Here is a 17,374-nt window from a genome sequence, read left to right as displayed (position 1 = left end):
CCCCGCCCCATCTCTCTCCTTATTCTTCCGGCAGCATTCTCTGCTGGAGTCTTCCGCTCTCCCCACGGAAGGGGGCTGGAGTCCCAGCTGATCTGATGTCTGCTCTGGGCTTCTCAGTCTTCGTAATTCATTACTGAGCATAGTTTGTGATTTATTTTTCTGTATCTAAGGGGTGAGGTGCTGAGGCAAGTTTGGGTTTGGGTTTTCTTTCCTGTTTTGGTACCTTGAACATAGGAGGTTCAAAAGCTCCTTTCTAAATGGATGTTCACTGCTCTTTTCAAGATTCCTGGAAAACTTTTTGAAAGGGCTTCTCCGTGGCAACCCCCCAGGACTACTCTGTTGTACCTTCTGGGTAGAAGACAAGCCTGCGGCTGGGCTCCTGGGCTCTAGTTGCTGGGCAACAGCCAGTGATTTGTCGGCGGCATCCTCAGTGTCCTTTTCTGGAATAATTGCGCCTTCCTTAAGGAATAAGTAGGACAGTGCAGGTAAAGGGCTTCGGGAAGGCACATGGCATGGATTCAGTGAACTGCAGCGAGTACTAGTTTATTATTTCTTTGCCACGAGCTCCCTCCAGGAGGCTAGAGCTTGGCTTCTGAGCACAAGTGCTTGACGGAGGGAGCTTTGTGTTCCCTGAACCGAGGAGTCCTGCGGGAGAGGTTTGGCCCTACCTCACCTGCGACTTCCTCTCTGTGACTTTGTAAGTCAGGGCTTTGTGATTCAGTTTCTCTTTGAATAAAACAAATGCTCTTTACTTACCACCCCTCCCATACTGTTGATAAAACACACTCAACACACCTTTATGATGAGCTAGGTTTAGAGAGAAAGAAATACCCGGCCAATGCCCCACCTCGCATGGTGAGGGTGCCTGGGGCAGCGCCTGTGTTCGCCTCAGTGCTAAGGGCACGTCCTTCTGTTCCCCAAGTGTGCTTGGTTGGGTGACAAATAAGGTCACTCTACAGAAAATGTAACACCAGGCCTGGGTAAGCTCAAAGTCAGGTGTAAGAGACAAAGATACATTGATAGATGACGGATAGATAACTGATAGATAGGAGATAAATAGATGATAGATAAATGGATGCATAGATAGATAAAAAGATAGACAATTGATTAGAGACAACAGATGAAACAGATAGATAGATAGATTGATTGATTGATTGATTGATAGATGAGAGAGACAGACAGACACACGGGAGATTAAGAGAGCTAGACCGGGCATCACATCCTACCTGCAGAGCTGAGTAGCTCCGTGACCGTGGACAAATCACCTCCTCTCTGCGTCTCCATTCTTCATCTGGAAACCAGGGATCCCTGGGTGGTACCCACCTCTGGGGCTGGTGGGCTGACTAGCAGGCAGGTGCTTTGGCCTGTGCTCATGCACAGTCAGCTCAAGTTTTCTCAGTGGGCAACCGATCACACGGTCGCGGCTCTAGCAAAGAAGGGGTTCACCTCCCCAAGAAAGAAAGAGAACATCTCAAAAGGAAATAATTGTAGCATACAGTGTTGCATGTCGTGTCATGAAATAGAATTCTATTTTATGGTTTAGTACATTTTTCTTTTGGAGTTCATCTGGGGCTGGGGAGATGGGCTCAACTGTCAGATTACGGGTCATCTAAACTGACAACAACACAGCAGGCCAGGAGGGTGAGGGCTAGGGTGGAGGACGTACACCAGGCAACAGGGGAAAGGATGATGGCGTGATGGCTTCTGCCTGAGCTGGGCGACAGGAGGGGGACAGGGTCAGGGGAGGCAGAGAAAGTGGCCTTCTGAATAGGAGCCCAGACCTCTTGCCATGTCCTGCTCGCACATACCCCCAAACAGAGCAGACGAGGTAGAGGCCGAAGGAAGCATGGTTTTCATTTCAGAAACATCCACATCTCCTGCTCCACCAACTCTCCAAATGCCTTTTTTTTTTTTTTTTTGGCACTACATGTGGCAAGTGGGATCTTAGTTCCCCAACCAAGGATCGAAACTGCTCCCCCTGCAGAGAAAGCATGAAGTCTTGACCACTGGATCACCAGGGAAGTCCCCAGATGCCTTCTTGAATTTTATCATCCCAACCCCTGCCCCACTGAGGAGGAAGCCGGAGCCCCGGGGAGCTGGGCGATTGTGACACCCCACAGCCACAGGCCAGAGGACCAGTGTTTGGGCTCTCCTCTCTCTCTGAGGCTTTCCTGCCTCTGATTACTTTCCACCTTAGGTTAAGTTATGGGGTCCTCATAGCTGAGATTTGTCTTACCTGCTTCTTAAACCTCAACTCAAACTGACTTAAGCAAAACAGGAATTTATTGGCTCATATAACTTAAAGATCTAGGAGCTGATAGCTTCAGGCATGGCTGGATCCAGGACTGGGGCTCAAACCAATATCCACCAAGTTCATCTCTTTTTCTGCTTTCTTTTACGTTGGCCCCACTCTTGGACAGGTCCCCTTTCCGAGGTCCCCCCTTGGATAGGGGACCGATCCAAGAGTAACTTGGTACTCTTGGGCCAAGTAACCCTGGTAACTTCACATTAACATTCTCTCAGCTATAAGCCCCAGTGGAAATAGAACACCTCTTTGCCAATAATTCCAACAAAAGTCTCGGCTCAGGTCTCATCTAACTAACTTAGACCATTCGTGAACAGATCAATTTGCCAAGCCTAGGTACTAATGTCCATCCCTGAAGACAGGATTCAGGGTAAGGCCCCCAAAACCCACATGAGCTGCAAGTTGGGCTCGTGTTAGTCAAAGGAAAATGAGGGAGCTTTTTACTCAAAGAAGGGAAAGTGGATACTCTGTAAACAAAATATATGGATGTCCATTGCAGGCAGTAAGTGCTCAGTACACTTTAGCTATTAAAGGGAGCACTTGACCAAAAGTTAAAGACCTTAGGGGATCACTGAAGCTCCAGAATCATACCTTTAAGCTGGTGGTTCTTTATCTTGGGGGTTCTTTGTCTTAAAACTCTTCCATCCCTGAGCCCCACCTTCACGGGTTCTGATTCAGTTGATCTGGGGTGAGGTCTGCCCAGCACTGGTTATTAAATGCACCCAGGAGAACATAAAGTACGGGGCTGAAAACCACTGCTTGAAGCTAATACACACGCTTGGCTGGTGCCCACAAACTCTCAGCCATGGGACCGCCTCCTTTAAGACCCAAGGAATTATTAGGAAGTAATGATTATATGTGATGCTTCAATGCAGGATTTTAAAATCTCTCCACATTATTTCTTCCAGTGTCCCATGTGCTGAAACCGGACTTTGGTGGTAGCTAAGAAAATGCAAAGTGGAACAGAGCTTGGGTGTGTGAGAGTGTGTGTGTGTGTGTCCTTTGTGATTATACAAAACCTTACCTGGAGTGGTTAAATCAGCAACACAGATGACTCAGAAACTTAACTAATGCTGAGTCATATGCCTCCTTGTTTTTCAACTTTCTTCCCCCTTCCTCCACCTCATGTCATCCACAAATGTCGGATAAAAGGTTGTGGGTATTTAATATCATCAATGACAGACGGGTGGGCATCATGTGCCTCCAGAGATGATATCCTGAGAAGGATACAACATCGTCTCTGCTCCGCATTCCAGCCAAGAATGCATAACCTATACCTAATCAGACAAACACGACTTGAGGAACATTGTGTTATAATGGGGTAGCAGGCAGGGGAGGGATGGTGGTTTTCAGAAATGCTAATCTCACAAAAAACAAAGAAAAACTGTGGAAATTTCTGGATCCAAGGAGGCTAAAAGGACATGACAATTAAATGCGAACCCTGCCCCTAGACAGGACTCTGTACTGGCGGGGGGAATGTCAAAAGCAACAGCACAGGCTAACTGATGAAACTGGAATATGGATGATAAATTAAAGAGTTGTATCAGGATAAATGTATGAAGCTGTTAAATCTACTGTGGCTGTGTGAGAGATTATCCCCATTCTTAGCAAACACATACTTGGAATATTCAGGAGAAAAGATCCATGATGAATGTAACAGCCACAGATGGTTCAGGAAGAAAGTTTGTGTCTGTGTGTGTGTGTGTGTGTGTGTGTGTGTGTGTGTGTGTGTGTGGGGAGAGAGAGAGAGAGAGAGAGAGAGAGGGAGAGAAACTGAACAATCAAGTAAATGGAGTAAAATATTAATAATATTAGGGGCTTCCCCAGTGGCACAGTGGTTAAGAATCCACCTGCCGATGCAGGGGACATGGGTTCGAGCCCTGGTCAGGGAAGATCTCACATGCCGCGGAGCAACTAAGCCCATGCACCGCAACTACTGAGCCTGTGCTCTGGAGCCCGTGAGCCACAACTACTGAAGCCCGTGCGCCTAGAGCCCGTGCTCCGCAACAAGAGAAGCCACTGCAATGAGAAGCCCACGCACTGCAACAAAGAGTAGCCCCCGCTCGTCGCAACTAGAGAAGGCCCGTGCACAGCAATGAAGACCCAATGCAGCCAAAAATAAATAAATAAAATAAATAAATTTTTAAAAAATTATTTAAAAATTAATAGGTAAATATGATACAGGGTATACAGGTAATCTGTATTATTTCTATATTTGCAACTTGGTGGGTAAGTTTGAAATTATTTTCAAGTAAACTGTTTTAAAAGCTGGAGACAGAGAAAGGCTATAAACAATAAACAGAGTGTTCGTTTAGTTGAAATGTAGAAATATACTTCATAACTCATCAAGATTAAGAATTCCAAACACACGCACACACACCCCAACCCCCACATATCAAAGCTCATACCTCATACTAATAAAATGAAGCGTTCCTGTTTGCACCCAAGATAATTCAACAGTCAAAATGTGAGGTGCATTCCTGAACATTTTCATAAACTCTCCCAGATTAGGGGGTTTACAGGAAGCTGCCGGATGGTACAGCCACACGGCGATGGTTTCTCAGGACCCTAGAAGTTTCTGAAATACAGGCCACTAAGTTACACACAGAAACACTCCCTCTACTTAAAGCTTCCCGGTGGTATACATTGCCCCCTTAGAATAAAATCCAAACTCTTAACCTCTGGCTCACGAAGCCCTGTAAGCATTTGGTCTCTCTCTCTTTTTTAATTTGGCTGTACCACGTGGCTTCCAGATCTTAGTTCCCTGGCCAGGGATAGAACCCAGGTCCTCGGCAGTGGAAGCGTGGAGTTCTAACTACCAGACCGCCGGGAAATTCCCTGGTCTCTTTCATTTATTGGGCTTCATCTCAGACTCCCCCTCGTTAGCCTGCTTTCTGGTTCTCGAACACGCCAAGCCCTTTCTTAACTCAGGGTCTTTGCACTTGCTGTTCCCTCTCCTGGAAAACTCTTATCCAGTGCTTCACATAACTGTCTTCATCTTCCAAGATCATGTCAGGCTCAACTGTTGTCCAGCTCTCTCTATTTATCATAGAAATGACCACCAAGGGGATTTCTTTTAAAACTCCATACAAATATAGTGCAGAAACCTTATCTAAACATCTCCCACTCTGCTCAGTTTCTGGGCACTTCCTTTCCCTTCTGCTCTTTATAAAGAGACTATGCTGCATGACCCCACCCTTCTTTTGGGGTTACCCTCACCTCCTCAGAGAGCCCTTCCCTCAACATTCTCCTTTTGCTTTATTTTTCTTCACAGCACTTATTACTCTCTGACCCTCCCCCCCACACACACAGTATATATCTGACAAATATAATCTACATATATTTCTGATTATCAGTCCAACTCCCCAACCCCAACCTCCAATAGATTGTAAACCCCATGAGGGCAGGGAGTGTGTATATTTTTATCACCACTGTATCCCAGCACCTAAAGCCGAGCCTGGCATAATAGACACTCTAGAATTTGTCTTGAATGAATCAGTGAACAAACGAGCAGAACTGAATACACAGCTGGCACTCCATGAATGAACGTTGAGAAGAACAAAATTGGAAGCCTTCAAGTACCTGAATTCAAGACTTACTCTAAAGCTACAGTAGCCAAGAGAGAGTTTTTACTGATGTAAGGAGAGATTTGTAGATCAGTGGAACATCCAGAAATATACCCACACAAATATGATCAGTTGATTTTATAAAAAGGCATCAACTTAACGGGAAAATGGTAGTCTTTTCGACAAATGATGCTGGAACAATTGGATATCCATAACAAAAAATAATGAACCTTGACCCTTTTCTCACAGTATACATGAAATATTCATTTGAAATGGACCAAAGAGCTAATAGACCTAAATGTGAGAGAGAAACTTATAAAACTTTTAAAAGAACACAGGAGAAAAATCTTTATGGACTTGGGTTAGGCAAATATTTCTTAGGACACAAGATCATCTATATAGAAGAAAAAAATGGATACATTAGTCCTCATAAAAATTAAAAACTTTTGATCTTCAAGACCCTATTAACAAAATGAAAAATCAAGTTACAGATGGGGAAAACATTTGCAAAGCATATAGCTGATGAAAGGCTTGACTGCAGTAGAATAGATAAAGAATACCTATGTTCTAGATATATAAGTAATAAGACAATTTTTTTTCAATGGGGAAAATGTTTAAGCAGACACTTGACCGGAGAAGAAAGAAGAATATCAAATAAGCACATGTACAGATATTCAATATCATCAGTCATTAGGGAAATGCACATTAAAATCACAATGAGATATTACCACACACCCGTATTCTAGGCTAAAATTTTAAAGATTGATAATACCAGCTGTCAGCAAGCATCTGGAGCAACTGGAACTTCCATACAGGGCTGATGGGAACGCAAAATGGTGCAGCCACATTGTCAAACAGTTTGATGTTTCTTATAAAGTGAAACATACACTTAGCATGCGACCCAGCAATCCCACTCCAAGGCGTTACCGAAGAAAAATAAAAGCACATGTCTACACGAAAATTCGTGTTCAGTCATTCATGACAGCTCTATTTATAATAGCCCCAAACTGGAAATAACCCAAATGTCCACCCACTGACGAATGAATAAACAAATTGTTATACATTCCTATGATGGACTATCGCACAGCAATATAAAGGAAGGAATTACTAATATGCTCAAGAACGCGGGTGAATCTCAAAAGCATGTTCAGGGAAAGAAGTTATATGATCCATTTATATGAAATTCTAGAGAAGGCAAAGCTATAGAGACAGAGAGCAAACCAGTCATTGCCAAGGTTGTAGTGATGGTTATAGGGCTGTATGCCTTTGTCAGAATTCAAAACCAGACTTAACATGGGTGCATTGCGTTGTATGTAAATTATACCTCAATAAAATACAAGCATGTTGGGTGAAAAAAAAATGTACTTCTGTCAGATGTGATATTTATTCACTTTCCACCTCCGGAAAAGTGCCAGCCTCAGCAGCTGTTGCCTGTCGACACTAACGTTCTTGTTAAGCTGCTGGGTCACCATAACCTCCTCTGGTGTTGCCAGAGGACAAATAATAATGTTGACTAATGTTCATGCCTTGGCCCGGTCACTGACCTTGACCTCCTCATCTGTAAAATGGGATCATCACAATGCCTGCCTCCTAGGCTTGTCTGGGGGAGGGCAAGAGGGAGTCATCCATATTAAGTATGACTTGGCAGATGCTCAGTAAATATTAGCAAGCACTATACTAATTATAGGTTGGGCATTTATTAATGTGTCCGGTCCTGGGCTAAGCTCTTTGGAGACTTTATTCCATTTCACCCTCACAGGGCAGGGCTTCTTCTTACTTCCCTCTTACAGATGAGGCTGAAGATCAGACCAGTGGGGGGACAGAAGGTCACACAGCTGGTAAATGGTTAGCTTTGGGGTTCAAATCCAGCCCTGCCGGACGGCACACTCAGAAGTGCTACGGGAATCCAGTTCTGATCATCACTGCTCTCCTTTCTCTTGTTTCCCTTCTATTCTTGAGTCACCAAGGAGTCATTTCCTGTATCATTAGATCCTTCATTGGCCCTTCTGCTCACTGAGTCCTCCACCCACCTCTATGGCACATCCTTTCTTCGTGTCTTGCTAAAAGAATATCAAATCAGTTGGAAAGCATTAATGGTCATCTCTTCAGAGAGGCCTTCCCTGACCTCTCTCCATCTCCTTTCATTGCTGTATTGTTCTTCATGGCATTTGCCCTCTCTGACATTGTATAGTATCATTTTTGCTGACTGTCAACACACACACACACACACCCCTCCCTATCCTCATCCCCCACTCCACAGACAAGGGCTGGATCTGTATGGAGTGTTGTGTTTTTTTTCCCCCACCATGTTACCCCTAGTACTTAGACTCTTCACATGGAACTGGTGTAATCATAAAGTTTGAGAAGGAACTTGTAAGGCCCTCATCCAACGCTTGCATTTTTATAGATGGGGAAATCCAGAGAGGTTAAGTGACTTCCCCAAGGTCACACAGCTGGCTGGGGCAAAGCCATAGAGCAAGCACTGAATTCTTTTGGGTCCCCATCAGGTGATGGTTCTGCTTCTTCACAATGCCCTCATGTCCAGGTCTAAGAAAGCAAGAGGCGCAAGACACAATTTAATCATTTTTAAAAATTAATTTGAATGTCATGTAGTAAGGCCGGCAGTGAGGGGTCTAGGGGACATTTGACCCAGGCCTTATAGTGATCTTCTGATGTCATCTCCAAAAATATTGCAGGCCTTCACAGGGATGCAGTAATCGGGCTTCACCTTTATACTTGTGTCCCATCCACAGATCATGCTGCTTATATAGTTCATTCTAAGATATGGTGTCTTATAAATCCTATAATCCTGTATACAGCCCAATGTCATTGCAGTGAACAGTAATCAGTGTGTGTATTTATTCAAGTTCTTATTTTATTCAGTGTAGACACTGAAAATATTTCATAATTTTTGGTAACCGTTGTTTCCGCAATTCTTTATTTTTATTTCTTGAGATGCTAGAAGTCTCATCAAGTAGGCACAGCCTGGTCCTCTCCCAGACTCTCTGTGGTCCTGGGTCCTATACCTGTGTAGTGTCCACATTCTTTGAGATAGAATCCCCATCATACTCGCTCCCTGGGGGTACACAGCTCTCTGGAAGGCTGAGAAAGAGAGACAGTCTTCTCAGGCACAAGCTCTAACAGGAGGTGATGTTTCTGCAACTGGCTTTTACACAATTTCCCTTTTACATCTCTACACAGCTCAGCCTCATCCCTGGTTGCATGCTGTTCTGTGGATGACTTGGCATGAAACATTATCTCTGCAAGAAAAACAAGTCAAAGGCTTATGCCCTGATGGCGAAATCAGCACTCACTCAGCGGGCAGCCAAGGGAAATGGGTACCTCACTATGCTCAAGCCACAGGATTAAAAGGCAACATCCCACGTGCCAGAGGGCATTACACAGAAGCTCATAAGGGACAGATACCTGGGAGTGTGTATTTGTCATAAACTCAAAATCTGTTTGAATAGCCGACCCAAAGTGGCAGAAAGAACTATTAGCCAACCAGTGACCCAAAGGGTGACTTTATACTTCTGGGATGAAAACTGATTGTTAAAGAAATCCTTTGTGCTTATCACAGATATCAACGTTTGATAGCATTGGCTGGTCCCAAATTATGCCAAAAATGACTATTCAATAGCAATTAGAATACCTTTTTGCTTCCCCTTAGACAAATTTTCTATGGTTGAAGCTGCCCAATTTCTTAAAATGAAAGTTCATCCTTGCATATAGATAAGCCCTAGCACTTGATTCTTGGATTAGTGGATTTTCTCTGTTGCAAAGTTTGGTCATTTATCAGGGTAAGTATTTACATATCCATTTAGAGTTCAGATCAGAAGGAGGAGGATGTAATAGCAAGACTACTGCAGTTGCAAGTGAAAGCAGCATAACTCAATCTGCTTTAAGAATAAAAAGGAATTTATCATTGTATGTAACTACGCATCCAAATATACTGTCGACTTCAGGCATAGCTGGATCCAGGTGTCTAATGCAGTTAGCAGGAGCGGGCCATTCTCCTTTTCTTGGTTCTCTTTTCCTCTGTGTTGGCGTTATTTTCAGGTAGACTCTCTCCATATGAATATAAAGTTATCATCTGTAGCTTTAGGCCTAGATGATCCTCATGGCTGGTGAGTCCAAAGGAAACACACACGCACACACGCACCTTTCCCAATACCTCTAACAAAAGTCCCAGGTAAGAACCTCACCGACCATATAATTGAGGCACATACCCAATCCAGAATACGTTCTCTCTTAACTGGCCATTTCGTGTGTATCCAGTTGTTTACCATTACAAACCAGACTGACACGCCAATGTTTTCCTAGGTCTCCTTAGGCATTCACGTAAGGTTACTCTGGAGTAGAGAGATGACTATGTCTTTGGACACCAGACACAATAGCTGGCTTACCTTTAGGAACCATGGTCTAAGAAAGCACTGTGAATCTGTAAACCAGGTTTACACACCAAAGAGCAAGAGAGCTCTCCCTTCCTATAGGAAGAGCAGGCATGTCCTCCCACCTCAAGCTCCCTTGAGAGCTGGAACCACCATCACCAGCATCACAAACATTACTGTTTGCTCTCTCACCTGTGCCCATCCCTGGCCACGTTGGATCACAGAGTTTGAGTAATGTTTATATTCAATGAGCAGAACGATGCAACGTCTCTGCATTGATGAGAAGGACGTGAGAGAAGAGGACAGAGACAGAAAAGGCTGAGTGGGCTCTGAAGTCCCACCTGCCACTCTGCTAGGTACCAGAAGCATTGTGCTTCCTTTTGCGGATGGTGCCAAAGCCGGCCCTGAGCACTTCCCTCCTGAAACCGTGGGCGGGGAGGCGCTGCTGGTGGGGCTGAGTCCACAGAGCCCACAGACCAAGCCCTCAGTCAGGAAAATGAGTCAAAATGACCTTTCCACTCTGCCTCCTTCCTTTAGAAGGAAAATTTCCCTGACATGGCGTTTCATCTTAATAAATCACGTGCAGTAGACTTCAGGGCTTGAGAAAACATTAGCACTGGCTAACATAACCAGCAATAACAGAATTTCTTGGAGCCTAAATAAAAACTTGATGTGTGACTTCCCACTTTCATTCCTGCCTCCCCACACTTAGGCTTTAATACATTTTTGTAAACGATAATAAAATTTAAAAAAACAACAACAACAGAGTCAAGTACTTCTTGAGATCCTGCCCAGTCTGTTTTTTTTTTAAGTTTACAATAGTCAGGATCATCATTCAGGGTTAGGATATTCATCCAAACCAAATCCCAGATCTTTTCATCCTGAGTCGGACCCTGGCTGAACACCTGCCCTCGTTCGAATTATGGACCTTCTGACCTTCAATCCCAAAGCATGGGATTGAAGCTGCTACGGAATCTGAACTCACAGATAATCGTCCTGACTTAGCCACTCTGAACTCTGCTCCACTGTAAGAATCTGTGCATTTCCTTGTCTCATTTCCTCAGAATCTGCTTGGGAGTGTCCGGGAGGCTGTCATGAACAGACTTGCCGTAAAAATAATGAAATAAATGGAGAGCAGGTCTCTTTCTGGAATTCGATCTTTTTTTTGTGATAGGAAAGAAAACAAAGTGGGTGTCCACCTACTTACACTTCACCCCTCTGGGACTCATTGCTCCTAACAATGGCCCTGTTAGCTGCAAACACAGAAGGGCTAACCTACTTCCAGCCTGTCAGTGAGAACTACCACCATATATTGGTAAGTATTTCTGTATCAAATTCACTTGGAAAGGATATCAAGTCTGGACAAAGCTCATACTGTCATGGTCCGGTTCCAGTTATTTTAGGCAAAGAAGGGAATTTCCACTTTTCCCTCTAATCTGTCGCGGGCACTCTGCTCTGAGTAACCACTTCCCTGTAATCTGTCAGAGTCCAAGTTATTTAACAGGAAAAAAAAAAAAAAATCCCCTGATATTATGCAGAGAATTCCTAACAAAGCCAGCCACTATAAGAACGTGTCGATGAGCTCACGCAGGATCGAAGGTGTGACCTCTTTCAGTGGAGGGAACGAAAGAGAGTTGATTCTAAAAGGCAGGAATGAAATGGGGCAAAACTGACAGTCATTCAACATCGATGTTGATGGTGACAGTGGCTCTCATTTATAGCAAATTTACCATGTGCCAGGCACTAGTTTATCTGAACCATTATTGCACTGGTCTTATTTGCAAGTTTACAGCGTTTAAGGACTTTTTTTTTAGAGTCAGTTAATATATATTAAATAAAAAATAGTGCAGGTGGTAACAGATATGGCAAAAATCCACAGTAATGTGCAAATAACAACGGAGAAACGATGAGTTGGACAATACTGTTTCTCAAAATAAAACAAAACAAAAACAAACAAAAAATACCACCACAACAAAGGAAAGAAAAAAGAAAATTTTTTTTACCATATATTAAACGTTCCTTAGGTGCCAGACACTTGATGCTTATAAAATATTATAAGCATTAACTTGAATCCTCACAAAAAACCTATGAGTTAGGAAATATTATTATTATTATTATTATTTACATATTTATTGGAGTATAATTGCTTTACAATGGTGTGTTAGTTTCTGCTTTATAACAAAGTGAATCAGCTATAAATATATATATATATCCCTATATCTCTTCCCTCTTGCATCTCCTTCCCTCCCACCCTCCCTATCCCACCCCTCTAGGTGGTCACAAAGCACCGAGCTGATCTCCCTCTCCTATGCGGCTGCCTCCCACGAGCTATCGATTTTACATTTGGTAGTGTATATGTGGCCATTGCCACTCTCTCACTTTGTCCCAGTTTACCCCTCCCCCTCCCCGTGTCCTCAAGTCCATTCTCTAGTAGGTCTGCAGTTTTATTCCTGTCCTGCCCCTAGGTTCTTCATAACCATTTTTTTTTTTTTTAGATTCCATATATATGTGTTAGCATACGGTATTTGTTTTTCTCTTTCTGACTTACTTCACTCTATGACAGACTCTAGGTCCATCCACCTCACTACAAATAACTCAATTTCGTTTCTTTTTATGGCAGAGTAACATTCCATTGCATATATGTGCCACATCTTCTTTATCTAGTCATCTGTTGATGGACACTTAGGTTGCTTCCACGTCCTGGCTATGGTAAATAGAGCTGCAGTGAACATTGTGGTACATGACTCTTTTTGAATTATGGTTTTCTCCAAGTATATGCCCAGTAGTGGGGATTGCTGGGTCGTATAGTAGCTCTATTTTTAGTTTTTGAAGGAACCTCCATACTGTTCTCCATAGTAGCTGTATCAATTTACATTCCCACCAACAATGTAAGAGGGTTCCCTTTTCTCCACACCCTCTCCAGCATTTATTGTTTGTAGATTTTTTGTTGATGGCCAATCTGACTGGTGTGAGGTGATACCTCATTGTAGTTTTGATTTGCATTTCTCTAATGATTAATGATGTTGAGCATCCTTTCATGTGTTTGTTGGCAGTCTGTATATCTTCTTTGGAGAAATGTCTGTTTAGGTCTTCTGCCCATTTTTGGATTGGGTTGTTTGTTTTTTTGATATTGAGCTGAATGAGCTGCTTGTAAATTTTGGAGATTAATCCTTTGTCAGTTGCTTCATTTGCAAATATTTTCTCCCATTCTGAGGGTTGTCTTTTCGTCTTCTTTATGGTTTCCTTTGCTGTGCAAAAGCTTTGAAGTTTCATTAGGTCCCATTTGTTTATTTTTGTTTTTATTTCCATTTTTCTAGGAGGTGGGTCAAAAGGGATCTTGCTGTGATTTATGTCATAGAATGTTCTGCCTATGTTTTCCTCTAAAGGAAATATTATTTATCCCCATCTTATACATGAGGAAACTGAGGCTTAGGAATGCCAAGTAACTGGCTCAGGGTGACCTAGCTACAGTGTCAGAGCTAGGACACCCACTCCCACTAGACGCCAGAACCCTGGGCAGGTGTTAACTGTTGATGTCATTGCTGTTCGTGCCAAGCGCAGGGTTGGATCATCTGGATGATACCTCTCACTCCTCTGGGCAAAGGAAATGCCACAGGCCACTAGGAAAGAAGCCACTTCCTGTCCCTGCAGAATGAGAACATCCTCATCAAGGTCCTCACCATCCCTGGGTTCAGCCTCTAAGCTAAACAGTTTATCCTTGTAGTGACAGATGATGACTTAGTCACCCCGACCCTGCCCTTTTCCCTCTTCCTATAAGCAGCCGTGTTTCATGGGTGGTTAAAGCACACCTCAGAATATAATTTACGTAACCAGCAATCACTGGGCACTGTGTGAAAGGTTGTCGGTGTTCCCTCAGGTCTCCCTCACGGGCAGAGCAACTTCCCAGCTGCAGTGATGCTGACGGCAGCGTCAGCACAACAGCCGCCAGCTCACCTAGGAGATGGTCCCTCCCCCTTCACGGGGCAGCCCACAGCCAGTAACTGACTGTCCCAGGGTGTGACGGGCCAGCCCCTTTGCCTCCAGGTAACACTGTGGTGCCATGTATACTTTAGAGATCCCCGTGGGATTGGGCTGAAGCTAGACTCCAGCTAAGAAAAAGCTCTGCTTAACTCCTCCCCCTGCCCTGTCCTGCTTCCCTCCCTTGCCTTCTTCCGGCCGCCTTCTCTGGCTAAACCATGGGCACCCAAATCCACATCTGCTTCTAGAAACCCACTGTGTGCCAAGGCAACAGGCACTGGAACGCTCAAATAAGATGTGGTCCTTGAACTTCAGGAGAAAGAAACTTAGTGGAGAAGACAGTTACACAAACCCACATACAACGAGATAAGAATTATAACAACACCTGCATCCTTTTTTATTACCTTTCTTTTATTATAGTATTTTTATGTCCCGAGACCTATGTGAAACATTACTCAAGTGTTGTTCTATTTGATTCGGAGAACAAACTCATAAGGTGGGGACTCCAATTAGTCCCTTTAGAGTCAAGAAAAGCAATGTTCAGAGAGGTTAATTAACTTGCCTGGGGTCACACAGCCAATAAGTGGTACAGATGAGATTTGAACCCAGATCTCTCAGAACCTCCTTACTCTTTTACATGGTCTCTTTCCCAAGTCTCTAGATCAGGGGTCAGCAAGCCAGGCTTCCTGAGCCCTGTCTGTTTTTATAAATAAAGTTTTATTGAAACACAGCCGTGCACATTATTTACATATTGTCTGTGACTGCTTCCAGCCTACCAAGGCAGAGTTCAGCCTTTGACACACACCTACACAGCCAAAAATATTTGCAGTCTGTCTCTTTGCGGGAAATTTGCCAACCCCTACTTTATTTATTTATTTATTTATGTGTGTGTTGGGTCTTCGTTTCGTGCGAGGGCTTTTCTCTAGTTGCCGCAAGCGGGGGCCACTCTTCATCGCGGTGCGCGGGCCTCTCACTATCGCGGGCCTCTCTTGTTGCGGGGCACAGGCTCCAGACGCGCAGACTAGACTCAGTAGTTGTGGCTCACGGGCCCAGTTGCTCCGCGGCACGTGGGATCCTCCCAGACCAGGGCTCGAACCCGTGTCCCCTGCATTGGCAGGCAGATTTTCAACCACTGCGCCACCAGGGAAGCCCGCCAACCCCTACTTTAAATGATGTTATTGTTGTTGTTGTAGTTTAGCTCCAGATGAAACGTGAATTCTCTTCCCTTCAAATCAAAGTTTCCTGTTCCACCGCGTTTTATAGCAGAGACTGTGTATCCTCGCTCAACCCCGGGGGGGAAGGGAGCAGCTTACCCACTATATTAAGTTCTCATGAAACACTCACTGGAGAATAAAATCACATCGTCTGTTTGGCCTACATCTCCCTGACTGTTTCACCTACTGACTCTTTCAAAGGAATTCTATCATTTCCTCAACAGATGATACTTATAGAGGAACCACAAGGAAGTTTCCTCTTGAGATTTCATTGTTCAAATATATCCCATTACCTTTTGAACCGCCCCGGTTTCCACCCCCCCCCCCCCCCCCCCCCCCCCCCCAAGAAGTTCCTCTTCTAGCCTTTTATTTACTGAATTTCAATGCTTGGAAATGGTGATCACCTCCTTCCAGGGTTTTCTGCCACACAGCTCTCAGACTTTGAGCCCTTTTCATGTTTTCCCATAAGTCAGGTGCTTCTTAATTGTGTTTTGTTGCCCAGTCTTTGAACTGCATCCAACCTGTTTGCATTCTGGGATGATTAAAATACAATGAGTACCAGGAGACTGACTGAAAGGAAACATACCCAATCCATTCAGGTTCAAATGGCAAGTTGAATTTGAACCCAGCATACTATTTCCCTCTCTCTGAAAGACTTTTCTGATCACCAGAATTTCCTAGCTGTGTTGCTGGTAGCTTGTACTAGCTATGTTTGTTATTTAATCTTTAAGATTCCTGATTTTTAAATGTAAACTCCTACGCTAGGTAAAATTTGAGACAACCTTTCTGCAAAGCAATTTCATCATGCACATCAAGGCATTTTTAAAGTTTATACCCTTCAACTCAATCACCTCACTTCTAGAATCAGTCCCAAGCCTTAGAATCTAATGAAATTATCAGAGATGACACCAATGATGTGGATGTAGGGATATTCATCATGGTATTATTTTTAAAAATAAGAAAAATGAAAAAATCAATATTAATATAAAGGAATGGCTAAAAAAGCAATTTCATATTTTTCTGAAGGAACACTTAATAGGCATGAAAATCCCATGTTTAAAGAATTTTTGTGAATATTGTAAAATGTTCATGAAACAATAAGTTAAAAACTATATACTGAAGAATACCAAATGTGTAAAACACTTATATTTGTCTGTGTGTATATATGTATATTTTATAAATACATAGTAAATAGATTTATTTTTTATTGTTCTGTTGGTTGTGTATCCCCAGAACCTAGACCAGTTTTCTCAGTCATGGCACTTCTGATATTTGGGGCTGGATCATTCTTTATTGTGGGGCCTGTCCTGAGCATTGTAGGATAGTTAGCAGCATCCCTGGCCTCTACTCACTAGATGCCAGCAGCACCCCTCCATCCACCCAGCTGTGACAACCAAAATGTCTCCAGATATTGCCAAATGTCCTTTGCAGACAAAATCACCCCTGGTTAGAAAACCACTGGCCTAAACATATAAAAGGTGTTCAATAATATTGTTGAATAATTCAATGAATTAGAAAAGATACATGGAAATTTCAGTAGTTATCTCTTGTTAATATGATTATTTTGTTACATCATTTGATTATCATTGTATTTTTCAAAATTTTCCACCATGGCAGGTCCTGTTCATAGTCTCTCACCCACAATTCCAAAATCCACAAAGCTCATTTGACAGCAAATCTGGACTCCTCTGAATTTACTTGAGGGCTTTAATGATCCCAGGTGGTATGAATATTCATACATTTGTTTGAAGAAGTATTAATGTGTTATTTGATATTCAGTGTAAACAAAACATATCTAAAAAATGTGAAAAGAACCTGGCTTACACAACACACCTGGTTTCTAGTTTTTGGGACATAGGACTATGGGCCTGTATTACTTTTACAATCAGCAAAACAAACAAATGAAAACATAGGGAAAGC

The sequence above is a fragment of the Lipotes vexillifer genome, unplaced genomic scaffold, assembly GCF_000442215.2.
Source record: "Lipotes vexillifer unplaced genomic scaffold, Lipotes_vexillifer_v1.1 scaffold1186, whole genome shotgun sequence".
Taxonomy (NCBI): Eukaryota; Metazoa; Chordata; class Mammalia; order Artiodactyla; family Lipotidae; genus Lipotes; species Lipotes vexillifer.
This window is presented reverse-complemented; position numbering follows the sequence as displayed.